Source organism: Hippocampus bargibanti, linkage group LG20, assembly GCF_051943395.1.
Source record: "Hippocampus bargibanti isolate YZ-2025 linkage group LG20, ASM5194339v1, whole genome shotgun sequence".
NCBI lineage: Eukaryota > Metazoa > Chordata > Actinopteri > Syngnathiformes > Syngnathidae > Hippocampus > Hippocampus bargibanti.
In genome coordinates, this window is record NC_142753.1 from 4,896,597 (window position 1) to 4,913,344 (window position 16,748).

The 16,748-nt window shown below is 40.6% G+C and overlaps 1 protein-coding gene across 3 annotated transcripts in view; it reads left to right on the top strand.

Annotated features, from left to right (window-relative positions):
- Positions 1-16,748, top strand: part of LOC148882772 (CMP-N-acetylneuraminate-beta-galactosamide-alpha-2,3-sialyltransferase 1-like) — a 58,392-nt gene that overhangs the window by 29,851 nt on the left and 11,793 nt on the right. For 2 of the 3 annotated variants that reach the window (XM_088987038.1, XM_088987039.1), the window contains one exon: positions 1,814-2,016. The gene's annotated coding sequence lies outside the window, so the exon portion shown is untranslated. Of the gene's footprint in view, positions 1-1,813; positions 2,017-8,315; positions 8,372-16,748 lie in introns of all 3 variants that reach the window. The other variant, XM_088987040.1, reaches the window with a different exon arrangement.

Here is a 16,748-nt window from a genome sequence, read left to right on the forward strand (position 1 = left end):
GCAAGCTTCGACCGAAAACCAAAAACGGAAAGCACATTCAAGACCAAAGTTCAGCCTAAGACATTGACGATCATGTAACATTCGCTTCCGCGGACCCCCCGACGTATATCCACAGCTGGAGTTCAGATGGGTTACGCAATATCGCGGCTCACAATCGCACCACCCAATACCTCGCACGGCGTGAAATATTCATGCGACCGTCGACACTCTGGCTGACATTGTTGGCAGGAAAAATACAAATAATGAATGTATACTAAAAATACAGTCCCCGAATAAAAAGTGCCGCAAAACATAAAGGTGAGATTTCTAGCAAGGGCCTGAAATGAGCAAAATCCATCTTCTGTTCATGGCAAATTGAAAATCAGTGGGGGGGTGAGGGGGGGGGGGGTGTTCATATTGATCAACCAGGTCAGGTAAAAGTGCAGCAATGTCATCACATGACCTTATGTCTTCATTTAATCATTACAAGCTCATATTAAAATTGCATGACTTTTGGACAAAGGCCCGCTGTCACAAACTAGCGGGAGTGGCAGCCCATGAATTAACCATTTGAGCATTTTTCTTTTTTTTTATTGGGAGGGGGGCAGGGGGTAACCTTCACCATGGGTTTTCCATACAAATGTGGCTTTGACTGGCACCATGAGAAACTTCCTCAAAGCACTTTGGGATTTATCCAAAAGATGAATCATGTGTACTTTAGTTAGAGCGACGTGCCACACATAATTTTTGCAACACAGAGAGTGATTTCTGATGTAACGGAGGTAAAGAGAGTGATAGGCTTTTTTTTCTCATAACATTCAAAATCAATTTGGGTTTTGATTGCAATGCATGTGAGAAAAACACCTGATGGATATGAACTCATTCACTGCCATTCTCGAATTTATTCGGGAATTTAAAAGTGTTTGATCGGGTTTTGTTTTTTCTTGCCTGGGTGCCGATAAAGCGCTGGCCTGACCTCTGACAATGTTTTTCCCTCCCACAAGGGGGCAGCATTTCCCTTTATTATCCATGTTCACACTTTTTTTTTTTTACCAGCTTCCGCTGTTAAAGCTCTCTCTTTTGTGTAAGCAAACACTTGCTCCGAGGTGCTCTGCGAACAAATCAAAATTGCATTGAAATAAGATATAATCTCGACATGTTCGAAAGCCAACGGCCGCTTTCTATTTTTGTACGGGAGATTTTGCTGCTTTAAAAATGCTCTGGGATTTGGGATTGAATGCATTTGCATGTTTGGCGTGACAAGATTCTCTGCCTCCTTCAACTTTTTTTCCCCACCGTGAAGCCACGACACAAAGATTAATCACAATCCATGAATGCACAACAATTTTTTTATACTTTTTTTTTTACTCTCACCATTTTAACTTAGCCTATTGCATTAAATTATTTTGCATTAAATTATTTTTGTCATTCACTCACCCAAAAAATAAACAGAAATTAAATCATATAATGAAATAAAAAATATGCTGATACATACACACACACACACACACACACGCACACACACACACACACACACACACACACACACACACACACACACACGCACACACACACACACACTAGACCTCTTCAAAATTGACCTTTTTCTTCAAACATATGGAAACTGATATTATTCCCATTCTCCAAGGTCTAAATTAGCTAAATATACCAGTGTATATATATATATAAATATATATATATATATACACACACACACACACAAAATAAGGCGTGTAAGCCTCTCATTGCCTGTGAAGGAGACATCTCCTTCTCCTGCTCCTCCTCCATCTCTCCCTCCCTTCCTCCTTCTAAATCCTAACTCCTCCTCCTCCAGGACGTGTGGACATGTTGTTGGTGTCAGGAGGACCAACCTGCCTTTTGTGCGCAGCCAGAGAGCAAGGAGGAAAGGCAGAAAGGGAAGGGAGGAGGGAAGGAGCCGGTGTGCAGTTGTGCTTTTCTCCTCCAACGGAACCGCGAGATGCAGCGCTGGAATAACAGGACCACACACACCGGATGCCTCCGGTGCATCGCTTAAAAGTGAGTACATGTCGAAGAACAACATGTTGTCGTTTTCACTGTAGCGTGGCGAGTTTTTTTTTTTTGTTCATATGATCTTGGTGGCTTGTCATGATTTTGTTGAAACAGGGGAGAGCCCAAAAAAGGTGATCAAGCTTGCAACTTTCTACTGTACATTTTGCATGCACTCTTTTTGATTTTTCACTCCATAATAACTGAATGCATTTTGATTGGGAAATCCATATTTTAAAAGTATTCCATTGCTGGAAAAGTCATCTTTAGGACAAACAGCTGGGCTTTAGATTTTGTGCCGTGAAGGCTGCAGCATTGGTCAAGCAGCCTACCCCCTCCCCCCAAAAAATAGCCTGCATGTATTCCAACAACTGTTGCACGCGGTATTTTTTTAAACGTCAATTGCTTTATGCATTCCTGTCTCAAAATATTGTGAAAAGTCAACTTATATCTGCAAAACAATGAACCTGTGCAAATTTGTTAATACTCCATGACAATGTTATTTATTTTGCATTCGTAGAATGCCATTTTTTTTTACATTTCTTTTTTTTTTATTATAAGACCATGTGTCCGTGTTTCGTTCACTGCCAGACGTGCAAAAATGTATCCACTCCAGTGCCAGGGTCATTGTCACTTGAATTCCTGGACCTACAGAATATTGACTTTTAGGACTACATAAACATTCAATGTCGCTTAAGAAACATTAGACTCTAGACTTTCGTCAGAAAAAAGAGTTAATTCTTAAATTATATGGTTCTGGAGTTATTTGAGCTAGAAATAAGTTTGATGGAAAATGCTGCCCCCTTGTGGAAGGGGAAAAATTGCCAGAGGGCTGAGCAGCACTTTATCGGCATCCAAGCATGAAAAAACAAAACCCAAACAAATTCGGGGATGGCGCTCTAGGTCATATTTTCAATTCCTGAATAAATTCGTGAATGGCAGTGAATGATTTAATGACCCAAAAAAATCAAAATAAATAAAACACACAACATTTGGAGATCCAAGACAATGTCCCTAGAATTTAGTTATTTGGATCCAAAAATATCTCTATTTTAGTGTGTAGAGTGACTTTTTCCTCTTTTTCTTCGTTTGCCATGCCAAATTCTTGGTGGGTGAGCGTTGGCATCTCACGACTGGATGGTGTAGCTGCTGTAGCAGATGCCCCCACATCATTTCCCTAATGAAGGTGTCCATGGAATGCTGCTCCGCTTCCTAAAAGTCGAACCACCTCCACCACTCGACTCTAAATCCACCTCACTTTTATAAATAATAAGCAAGCCGGAATACATTAGCCGCTGTGACCTTGAGAAACCATTGTGAGGAGGGGTGTCACGGGGGGGCGGGGGGGGGGGGTGCATGCAAAGATGCCCAGTCGCAATTATCAACAAAGGCAATCAGAATCAGAAAACCTTTATTCGTCCCACAATGGGGAAATTTGCAGTCCACAGCAGCAATTTGAAAGGGGATGGGGGGTGAAAGGATAGAAAACAAGATATTCTAAGCATAGCAAAATAAAGCAAAGCAATTCTAAATTGAAGCGACTATAATGGACCTCGTCACTCATCCTCGCTGCTGATTAACAATCGTTAAAGACACAGGTGTCCAAGTCAAGGCCCAGGGGCCAAATGTGGTCCGCCACATCATTTTATTCGGCCCGCGATTGAGAATCAAACTTGTGTAATTCAACGATGCTTGCAAAAGTCCAAACCAAAATTTGAAATTGTCATACGTAAACCACAATAACAATCACTATTTTTTACTTCACATTTTGAAAACTAATCATTATTTTGTTGTGCGCTCTATATTTAATATGTGAATGGGATGAAACATTCTAATGGTTTCCCTAAATTCATAACGGTACATTACAATCTGGCCCGCGGCAAAAAAAAATAGTTTAACCACCTTGGTTTAAGACATGTGCGAGCCGGCGGTGGGGTCTTTTTTCACCGTTATCTCACGAGGAGTTGGCGACAAATTCGAATAAAAGTGCAACTTTCCGATGCCAACTACAAAGTACGTATCCAAAAAGTTTCTCCAATGGATGAAAAAAGGCTTTGTCTTGGTTTCCCTGCCGCATGAGCGAGGGTATCGTTTAGAAATTTTCTTCCCCTCTGGTATTCGTCTGCCGACTGAAGAATCTCAGTGTTTCAACCAAATACCGAACTTTTTTTCAAGTGGAGGCTTTCCTAGCAAGGTCAAATAGCATGATTTTCAAAGCGGGAAGTGATCACAATCCCTTAGGTACAAAAACAAAAAAATAAATACTCTTATTTTGAAACAAAAAGAAAATGCTCCTCAGCGAACGTTTTGCTAACACTAATTTGGTTGTTTTGTATCCCTCGTGACTTAAAGGACAACCAACACCATTTTTTTGTTTCCTAACTGATATCAGAAAAACGTTTTATAGCATCTAAAATACCCAAAACACGCAGGCTGATATTTTTAGTCAAATGTAAAACACCAATAAAAATGACTTAAAGTGTCCCAGAACTACTTCAAAATGACCTCAGAAAGTTTCAGTTTCAGAAGGTCCCGTCCCCTTGTTCGTGACGTGACGCCAAGACGTCTTGCCTTGCTCGAGAATCAAAACAATGGCTTCAGATTCGGAGAAGATGCTTTCTTGTCACTCATCCAGTTATGAATATGATTCAAATCGTTCTGAAGAGGAAAGCATAAATATTTGCAATCGATTAAAGAAGTCCTTCCGTGTCATTTTGAGGCGTCTGGACTCCAATGTAGCGTCCCAAAAAATGCACAAGATGGCGCCCAAGCTCCGTTGGAAATTGGTTGATTTTTCACCTTGGAATTTTTGTCAGCGAATATCTAATAGTTGTCTCGGTGTAACATACAACGATTCACCATCGTGTTATTTATGTGTTTTCCTTCTAATTTCACCATCAACACGGATCAACACGAAGTTTTCAGACCAAACATAGTACCCAAAATGCATTGTGTGTCGCTTTCTCGGTCATGGGCGTTCCAGACGTGACGTCACGGAAGGCATCGTCACCAACTCAAGAACGAGACTTCCTGAATATTCAGCGTGAATCTTAAAATGTAAAATATAGTTATATGCCGTGGAAAATACGCTCAGTAGAAGTCATTTGAAGTGATGTTACAAATTATGGACGCAACTTGTCCGGCCGGAGGCGTCGGTTGTCCTTTAAAGAGTAGCCTGATAGCTAAAGAAGAAAAAAGCAAAGTACAAAAAGTGGAATTTATTTACATTTCTGCCTTGGTGGAGGCCTTCCAAGGAGCCGCAAATACATCTGACAGACCAGAATGGTCGTTACAGTCGGCCGTTACAGTGCCACCTGTTGCTTTGGCTTCCACTCGATCGAGTATAAATGATCATTTGGAAAAAAGATAGCTTTCTCTTTTCCTTTCGCAGGAAGATGGAAGGAAGGAGCAGGAGATGAGGGATTCATTTCTCTCCCTCAGGGCTAATTATTGGAACTCTAAGGTTGACTGTTTGTCGTTTTTAGACAGCCTACAAGGTAACAGCTCTGTTCGCTGCTTGTTGTGCGCCAAGGTCTGGTCGTCGTCCCTATTGAGCCAACAGGGAATTTTGCCAAATAGATTGCCTTTCTCAGCTCTGTTGTATTCTTCCTCCACTGTATCTCCCCCACTCTTGCTGATTCGCCCTCTGTTTCCACTTAACTCTTCTGGCTGTTATCCAGATGCCACCTCAGCAACATTTTTACCCCACACGCCGCCTTCCTTATATTTTTATTTTATTTTTTTAATGCATGAACAAGGTGGCTTATATGCTATCAGACACCTGCGGAGTAGAATCTACTATTCGGGTAAGACACGTAAGGTTCACCCAGATTCCTCGTAAATGATTCCCGGATGATGATTTAAAGGTGGCGCTGTGACGGCCGTCCTGCAGATAGAAATGCACTTAGGAGCCCCCTGAAATTAGTCTTTGCGTTCATGTTTAACGCGCTTTGGCAGGTGCCTACAGATGGACGCTTTAAGCAGACCCTGATGGCTGAGTAAGAGTCATATACCACCTCGGCCGCCTGCCGTTTTAGATGCTGTTTTTTTTAGCGGTGGCTAAAACTGCAGTGGATCATATTTGACTACACTATTTAGCCGCATGCCTGGGAATACTGTCGTGTATGGCATTCACATTATACATAAATAAACAAATAAATAAATTGATAAATAAGCAAATACATAATTAAATAAATAAATGCAAAGATATGTAGATAAATAAATATATCATAGATAGATAAATAAACTAGGAAATAAATAAAAATACTGAAATAAATAAACACACAAATACCTAAATAAATAAGCACACCAATACATAAATAAATACAGACATAAACAAACAAATAATTAGACAAATAAATTAAATAAATAAGCAAATAAATAAATACAGAAATTAATAACTAGATAGATAGCGAGATAGATAGCTAGCTAGATATCTACCTTGCCAAAGTGATAAACATACATATGATGGATTACTGCTGGTAACTAATTATTTAGTCTCCAAAAAAACATTAAGAGCTCTATTTTCTTGAATGGTGCAAAATCGTGAGGCGAGGCGAGATAGATGGCTCTGATATCTGATAGGTGCAAGAGTGCACTGTTGTGGGTGTGGTCACATCCAATTTCTATCGTGGACAATCAAAGTTTTCGTTCAGTTTTAATGCGACAAACAAGTGGCGTACTAAAGTCTCGACATGGAGCAGTAACATCACCTGTTGACACCCCCCTCCCCCACTATGGATCGTTCGGATTGAAATTTGGATCCCTTTCTTTGACTATTAGAGCGGCTAAAACAGAAACGGTTCATCATTTTCCCCCCATCCTTCTACAGTGACCAAAAAAATAATAGCAACATGATCTCTTTATTGTTTCATCTTTAGCATACTATTCTACGCCTTGGCCATCAATGAGTTAGTGTAGTGTCCAAAGACCCCACCCCCCAAGCTCCCGTCCTATCACGGCTCCCTTCTACAATATGTAAGACCTCCTGGTGGACTTCCCATGTGCCGTATTGTTTGAAGGATACAACTAATAGTCCACCCTTGCGGCTCCACCATAGGCAGCCGCGATAATTGGCGGGCAACGCTATAAACCACCTGCCAAGCCTTTTAACCGCGGCCAGGCGCTCATCGCAACAACAAAATAAAAAGCACCAGTGCCTCAGAGACGTCATGGTGGAATGAGCACGTCTGTGACAACAAGTTTTAAAAGCAAACACGCAGCTATAGCATCCATTGACAAACAGAGATTGTATCACATCTCCTGTCCCACATAAAAAAAAAAAAAAAAATAATAATAATAATAATAATAATAATAATAATAATAGTTATATTATACCATGTATAGCCTGCTATACATGGTCAGTTTATTTTTTGTTTAAAACCAACCAACCTTCATGTCAGCAACAGAAACATAATTGTGCTGTATGAAGACTTTGTCTGTGTAAGCTCTCAGTCGTACAGGAGTGGTCCATCGATGAAAAGGTTTCTTCAGCCGTCATCTGGACTTCTTTGAAGGTGTCGGACGTTTCGCTTCTTATCCAAGAAACTTCGTCAGCAAACTAAAGTCTTACTGGTAGTTTAGGCCCTATATATATATCCCTACTGTCCAGACATGGTGGTGCCGGACTCTGCTATGACAGGTCCCTGCTCTCAGGTTGGGGCGAGCAGAGGACTACTCCCTGCAGCTGCTCCACTGATAGTTCCTATCGTCCTGACTAACGACTGGCCTGATTGCCCCACTTCGACCGGTATCACCTCATGAGCATAACTAATCCTATGTTGCCTAAACACTCTGTTGTATGAACGATCCAGATTGAACCTCACACCACCATATCGGTTTAGTGAAGGATTTAGCTGTTTTATGAAAATAGCTTATTTTACTCCCCTTTCAAACCATCAATGTTCTTTTACTAAGATTTTAACCTCATTGTCGTCAAATGAGTGGTTGCTAGCTTTTAGGTGCATGTGTACTGCCGATTGAGGCCCACTAGTATTATCCCTGCGATGTTGATAGTCTTTTTTGAGAATTTGTTGAGTCTCCTCAATGTACTGCTCTTTACAATTTTCATTCTTACAATGTATTGAATAAACTACATTACTTTGTTATTCATTTGGCAGCCTATCTTTTGGATGCACTAATTTTTGCCTTCAAGTGTTTATCGGTTTGAAATAAGTAGGGATTTTGTGTTGCCAAAGGACTCTGTAGTTTTTCAGAAACTCCTGCAATGTAAGGAACTGCTACTCCTCTCCTTTTTGTATCTTCAGATTTTTTGCTTTCATTCCCTATTCTTTCCTTTCATTCCATAGGGAATCTTTTGAAGAAAATCAGGTCTTGGAGTGCGCCTTATACACCGGAAAATACGGTAATATTTGCCGTGTTGAAATGTCACCATATTTCCTGCATTGTCAGGCTACATGCCAAATCCTATCACTTGTACTTTTTTAATTTGTTGAATATCTCGTATCGGAATGAAAACGTTTGCTCTCGAGAAGGTTCTCCTCCGCTCGCCACGCAAACCGAATCCATCGCGGCAAACGTTTGTGAATAATTGCCATCTTTGCTAATTCTGTAATCATCCCTGCGAGTATATCAGGCTTTGGCGCACGTATCACACGTCCACAGGCGTGTTCTCATTTCCAGCTTTTTATTGCTTTTCGGCGCTAAAATGGAAAAAGCTATTCATCACACTGGATTTTTTATTCATTTATTTTTTAAAACCCTTCTAGCTACATTTTCATCCGGGTATTTTCAAGAGCAGAGAGAAAATGTACAAATACTGTGGTCACGCTGCTCTAACACACTCTCGTGCTAGATGTGTGTTTTGGAGCATTTTTACTCATTCACTGCCAGTGCAAAAATGTGTCTGCTCCAGTGCCAGGGTTTTTGTCATTGTCACTCTAATTCTAAGATGCACACAATATTTAATTTTCTGACTGCATAAACATCCAATGCAGTGTAAGAAACCTTAGACTCTCTTCTTTCATCGGAAAAAAAATGTTAATTCCTAACTTATATGGGTCTGGAATTATCTGAGCTTTAAATGGGGGCAATACAAAATACAATACAATAAATATTAGTTTATATAGCTAGCATGGAAAAGGGGGAATGCTGCCCCCTTATGGAAGGGGAAAAACATTGCCAGAGGCCATGGCCAGCACTTGATCGGCACCTAACCTAAAAAAAATAAAATAAATAAATTCGGGAATGGTGGTGAATGAGTTAATTTCATTTTTGTTGAAAATGGTGTGAAAAAATAAACAAACCTCAGTAATCCATTTACATTTAACGACCCCGAAATGCTTCTTTCCTCGTCACTTTTTTGGGGGAGTGCATTTTCATGCATAATTAACCGCATGGCGGTTATTTTTAGGGTAAAGTGGCCTCGGCCTCGGAAACCTTCTGAATATGCAAATGAAGTGTTCGCATTCCCCAAAGTGGGGAATCTTTGGATTCCTCGGTGTCGCCTCCAATGTTAACATGACTCCTGATGAAACGTGTTCATTACAATGGGAAGATGGAATGAAAAAAACTGGTTTCAAACCGGTTCTGGGGAGTTTGTCTGGTTTTTGGCGGTAAGGTTCTCGGATGGCGAGAATCTCCTGGTGTAATTTCGATTCTGAGTCATGTTTGAGCCTCCTGAAGGGACTTCGCAGCAGTATTCCTTTCATTTGGCATGCGGGGCCACGTGGGGGCTCGGGGAGGGGTAGGGTGTTTCAAGAGTGTGTCGTTTCCATTTGAGCTGATCAAACGCTTCATTTTGGCAGCGAGGCTTGCGCCGCACGTGTCGCTATCAAAGACATCGTCGCGAGCGGCCACGCAATGAAACCGACAGGGCCCTCACCTTCGTTTTTATCAAAGCAGCTGCCAAAAGGAGGAGAAAAAAAAAGGTTTTCCGCTCTTGCGCCCAATGCGGAAATGGAGTCCCCACCTGTATGGTAGTCCCCCCACACATACACACACACATCCACTTTCCCTGTCAGATTAGAACTCAGCACTTTGACACAAGCCCGTAATCGGCTTAAAGGATAATAGTGCCATTTATTGAGTTTTGCTTTCTCTCCACTGGCCATTCGTCTCCTCTGGGCAAACCTTTAGCGTCAAATTCAAATCAGAACCTTTTTTTACTTGTTCCCGAGTTGCTGGGATTTAATAGAATCCCGCCCGTTGGTTGGCGTTTTGGTTGCCATTATGATGTTGACGCTAATATCGGGTCAGGGGTCTGCACCATGTGACTGTTTCCGTCACTTATTGTGACTCTTTGTGACCCCTGGATATAAAATTGCTTATTTTAAAATGCCTTTTATCCAGTGGCGGACCGTCAAGGCCTGCAGAGCCTTCTCTGCTGGCCTAAAAATATCTAAATCACAGACTGATGTTAATTATATTTTTTCCATGAATTCTTATTGAACAATTTCAAATTGTCTTTCAGCTTCCTTTCATTGCTTTTTCCTTGTTGCGCTGCTTCCAGATCAAAGTCAAAGTAAGCTTTATTGTCAAATATGCGAATATGCATGACATACAGCACAGATGATGAAATTACTGTCCTCTCGGAGTGTTTTTTCGTACGCATTTAACCAATCACATTTCAGCCATCTTTTGTCACCAGGGTCAGAAATCGACCTGGACGCCTTCACTTCACTTCTGCAGGCCCTGACGCATAAAAATCAATGTCGATGAAACTCTTGACTTAACCAATCAAAATTTGAGTTGAATTGGATTGGATCGGATTTGCCTTTATTAGTCTCGCAGTGGAGAAATTCACATTTCACAGCAGCAAAGTTATGAAAGGAAGGAAATAAGTAGAAAAACATAATACAGGAGCTGCTGGAAAGGCAGCTACTCTGGCGGCGCCATCTTGAAGTCAAAAGAACAAAAAAACTAAATAACAAATATGACAACACAAAGACAGTCATTCATTCCTAGTGACAAGAGCATACTGGCCAGAGGTAGCACACTGTATCAGTAGGGTGTTGCATAGGCAAATATATTGTGCGGATTTAATAGCAGTTTTGTCAACGCACAATGGCTGACGGGGAAGAAGAAATGGATTTGGTTGGACATTGACTGTTAAAGCCACTTTCAAGACAGACTTTTCGAGGTAGCCTTTAATGGACTTGTAGTAAATCACACCACATTTTTTTCAGCCTGGATTAATTCAGACCTAGCAGCACGAAGGCCTAGCGATGAAATCCACGGCTCGCCACTGCTTTCATCAATTGGTCATTCGAACTCTGACCATGACGATGCTCTTAAATCAGTTGAAATCTTGAATGAGGAATCTAATTGTGTTCATGGGGGTGCATTCGTTCTAATCAAGTCAATCAGTTAATGAAATCTGAAAGATAACGCAGGCGCTCAAAGTTTCGTTTAATTAACATTGATTGTTTGAGCGCATGAAAACCTACGTTTACCTTTCAAGGCAACGAACTGCGCTGGGAGAGGTTGGTGGGTTGAGGGGCATTTGTTACGGTTTCGCCGACTGGTCCAGTGGGAGTCGTCAGTACGAACAACCTGCAGTGGTCAGATAACGCTATGGCCGTGTCGATTAGACGAGGTACAGCTCACGCTTCCTCCCGAGGACGTTGAGGTGATTTAATACTTCCCGTCTTAATCCCAAACGCACGCACACACACACACACACACACACACACACTCACACACACGCATGCACACACACACGCGCACGCACACACACACACACGTCAACGTACAATGTAACTGACGTGGGCACACCACGTCAGTTACATTGTACGTTGACGTGTTCAGAGGCGAGAAAAGTCCCCAGACATTCTTTGCATACTTAAAAAATAGTGGAAGTATACCAAAAATACAAATAAAAACAATAGAACTACTACTACTACTACTACTACTACTACTACTACTATGACTAGTCCTACTACTATGACTAATAATAGTAACAACAATAATAATCATAATAATAATAAAAGGAGGGGTCAAAATTCAAAGCCCTAATTGTAAAACAGAACTCCAAAAATAAAATAAAAGAAATTTACCGGAATGTCAAAATCAATTGCCGATGAGATTTTATTTTATTTTATTTTATTTTATTTTATTTTATTTTATTTTATTTTATTTTATTTTTAGTTTTATTTATATTTTCATTGTTATTTTTCTTGTTATTGTTCTTTTTATTTTTATTTTATTTTTTTAGGACCAAGAGGAGAAAAAAAAGCGCCATTGATTAATATAAGTTCAAAAATTAACAATTAACAATTATTTATGGTCTTTCTTCATGGAACAAAGCGCTAATGTGGAAAATAGGGAAATGCTGCCCCTTGTGGAAGGGAAAAAAACATTGCCAGAGGTCTGGCCAGTGCTTTATTGACACCAAAGCATGAAAAACACAAAAAAACGTACTAATTCGGGAATGGCGCTCTACGTCATACATTCAATTCCCGAATAAATTTGTGAATGGCAGTGAATGTGTTAAAATGGTCCTAAAAATACAAAGAATACAAACATGAGGACAAACAGTGACTCACTCAGTAAACCAGTCTTATGAATTGTTTCCTGTAAAGAACAAAGAAAACCTATGCGTGTTGTCTGTCTACATGTGTTGCTTCACCTGCAGACGTACAGGTTGAACCACCTATGTAGGATGTGCAAGTATGGAGAGACATCTGAGTCATGGGGCGGGGGATAGAAAAAAACTATTGCAACGAATAATGTGATTTTTTTTTTTACATTTGATGGCATCACAACGGCAAATCCGCAGGAGCTTAAATTTTGGCGCTTTACTTGGAAGACTTTTATTCTCACATATTGGCTTTCAGGCGGGTTTTTATCTTTATACATATATTAAAAAAAGGAAAAAAAAGGCTGAAGCGGCGGCTGTTTCTTGCTCGAGTGCATAAAGAGTCTTTCAGAGTGCAATGAAGTCTGTTCACATGATTAAAAGGTGATTCAAGACGTTCAGCTCTAAAAGCTCAGCGATAGGAAGGTAGATCTGTTGTCGGATTAAAAACCAAACGCCCGTTGTGCTTTGTTGTGAGGGGTGAATTAAAGATGACTGTGAGAAAAGGTCCTAGCTCAATCTTTCCAGGCAGCGACGGGTTCAGCTCATGTTTGATTCCACCATCCGGCTTCTAATTTTCAAGATGCTTCGCAAAATCAAACCTGAGCGCTAATCTTGTTCCAGACATTTTAAAGGCAAGCTAGCCCAGGAAAAAAAAATGTTTTTCAGTGCAGGTATCCATTTTGAACCACCTTGTTTTTTCCACGTTAGTGGGTTGTTCTAGCTTCAGCTGTTGTTAAAACAAATGAAATATTATTATTATTATTATTATTATTATTATTATTATTATTATTTTCCTTTCGGCTTTTCCCTTCAAGGGGTCGCCACAGCAAATCAGTGTCCTCCATCTTTAGAGGTTTGATCCGCATGTTTGTTTTGGCCAAGCTTCTACGTCGGATGCCCTCCCTGACACAACCCTCTGTATTTATCCGGGCTTGGGACCGGCACAAGAAGATTTATGTCCCTTTGTGGCTACAGAACAAGCAACTCTGTCAGTAAAAGGCTCTCAAACACAAAATGGTCATCGGCACGACAACATTCAAAAAAGTAAAAACTATACTCACCATTTGATGTAACCAAAAAAACATCATTTGGCCACAACTGATAATGAGGCGACTATTAATGTAATTAACATTTTCATCACTTTGCTTACTGTAAATTAATCGTATTGACTTTGTGATGCTGCACTGTAAACTCGCTTTTCTTTTTTCATTTGTTTTCGTGCTGACTTTGGCCAAAGCTGATTGGCCGAGAGACGACACGACTGGACAGCATTCAAGCTACCAATGGTCAATGAATCTACGGTGCATTACATCAAGAAAGACGCGTAGTGGACCAATAAATATTAGACTGTATATACTGTATGTCGATAGTGGACGTTTTACTCCATTGCATTAGATTTTTGTACTGTGCTACAATGAGGGAGTGGGATTATTGTTATTATTATTATTATTATTGATTTGAATTGGATGTACCTTTATTCGTCTCGCAGTGGAGAAATTAACATTTCAAAGCAGCAAAGTTATGAAAGGAAGAGGAAAGGAAAGAAAGAAGTAGAAAAACAAAATACAGGAGCTGCTGGAAAGGCATCCACTCTCGCGACGCCATCTTGAAGTCAAAAAAACAAAAACAAAAAAATAAATAACAAATAATATGACAACACAAAGGTCATGTAACTCCAGACTCATATAATCTAGGAATTAACTCTTTTTTTTCTGATGAAAGAAGAATGTGTAAGGTTTTTTTTAACGCTGCATTGAATGTTTATGCGGTCCTGAAACTCAATATTCTGTAGGTCCTGGAATTCGAGTGAAAATGACAAAAACCCTGGCACTGGAGTGGACACATTTTTTGCATATCATCTGGCAGTGAATGAGTTAAACAGTCCCATGCAAAAATATCACTTGAATTTTGCAATGCATAAAATGTACTTTTTTAGCCTGATTTTTACTGGAACACCCCCCCCCCTCCCTCCCCCACCCCAAAAAAACTTTAAATGATTTACTCTCAGTGCTTCTGTTCCTGTCTGGCAGCTAATCCGTCAACTTGCATTTCCTTAAAGCTCAGCTGTACTTATGCATCTGATTTATTTATCGACACTCGTCTTTGTTCCTGTGTTTTGTACGTGGCTCCCTTGTTTTTGCTGATGGCATGCTAAAAAAAAACCACATCTCGGAAGACAATAGATTTCCTTTCTGGGCCCACGCAGCTCATCTGGCGTTGCGTCCAAGCACGACAGCGAATGCCACAACCAATAAATACAGACTCTCCACCGCTTACGAACATTCGAGTTACGATAAACCGTACTTACGAACATTTTTGTTTGTCGAAAAATGTTTGGACGGAGATGCTGTTTGTATTGTGCGCCGTTTTCCGGCCGATCTTGCTTGCGATTGGCTGCATAGAGTATGTGGGCGGGGAGGAAATCCCACTTCCCAGTTGACGCTCCAGGAGGATGCGATGCATAACAAAAAGTAATGGCTGCTGGATAGGATATTTGTCGTCGTACTTCAGTCGGTGTGAATTTACTTTCCAACTGTTAGAGCGTCTGTGTTTTCTACTTCCCCGTTCATTGTTTGACTTCAACATACATTCGATGAAAAATAGAGCACTGAAGCAATTTACGGACAAATTCACCTTACGAACGACCTCTCGGAACCTATCTCGTTTGTAAGGTGGGGAGCGTCTGTACACATAAAAACTAACAAAATGACCTGGAAGTGAAAATGGGACCAAAAATTCAGGGTGGGGGATGGGGTGCATTCTCGTTCTTCAGCTGTAACAGCTGTGACTTTAGCAACAAAGCAAACGGCGGCACATCCAAGTCTTCCTTCCCACTGATAATAACCCCCCCTGACCACCTTAAGCAACCAACGTCACTTTTTTGTTTTTTAACTGACATCAGAAAAACGTTTTATAGCATCTAAAATACCCAAAACACGCAGCATGATATTTTTATTCAAATGCAAAACACCAATAAAAATGACTTAAAGTGTCCAAAATCTGCCAAAAATTGAGCTGCGAATTGGACATTTTCAGAAAGTCCCGCCCCCAGTTCGTGATGTCACGCCAAGACGTCTTGCATTGCTGGAGAATCCAAACAATGGCTTCAGATTCGGAGAATATGCTTTCTTGTTACACATCCAGTTATGAATATATATATATATATATATAAGATTCAAATAGTTCTGAAGAGGAAAGCATACATGTTTGCAATCGATTAAAGAATTATATGTGCCATTTTGAGGCAACATTGGGGGAAAATCTCTCACTCCCAAAAAAAAGAGGCACAAAATGGCGACCTCCAGTGGCCACCTTCGCTTCCACAGGCTGATAAATTCCTTATATGGAGCTTGGATGCCCTCTTCTGGCGGCTTTTGGGTGCAACACGGTTCTCAGACCAAACATGTACAGCAAAATACATTGACGTGATTGAAGGACTGCTACAATGTGTCTTTTTTCGGTCAGGGGGCGGTCCTTTCATGACATCACATACGGACTCGTCACCAACTCAAAAATAAGACTTCCTGAATATTCAGAGCGAGTCTTAAACCGTAAAATATAGCTATATGCTGTGTAATCTTATTAAAATACGCCCAGTAGAAGTCATTTGAAGCCATTTTACAAATTATGGACACAACTTGTCCAGAGACGTCGGTTGTCCTTTAAGATCTGATTGGGAAAGCGACATGCCCGCAATGCCCCGGTGGTCTCTGAATCCTCTTTGCTACCCTCCATTTCAATGACCTGATCAATTTCTAATCAAGAAAAAACGGGAGGTTGTCTCTTGCCCGTGATGTACTTTGCTACAAATCTTCCCGATGAGGAAGGATAGAGGGTGGGATTGGAGGGGGAGGGGCGGCTTGTTAAAACGAAAAAGGGCATCTTGAGTGGTTCTCACCATCACTTTGCCTTGTTTTACTCACTCCCTGTGTTGATTTGATTGCGGTGCATCCTCGAGGAGAATCTTGGATTGTATTTTGTTTGGATTGGATTGGATTGCATTTGCCTTTATTAGTCTCGCAGTGGAGAAATTTACATTTCACAGCAGCAAAGTGATGAAAGGAATGAAAGTAGAAAAACAAAATACATGAGCTGCTGGAAAGGCAGCAACTCTCGCGGCGCCGTCTTGAAGTCAAAAGAACAAAAAAACCTACATAACAAATAATATGACAACACAAAGACATAGTCATGTGTCTTAAAG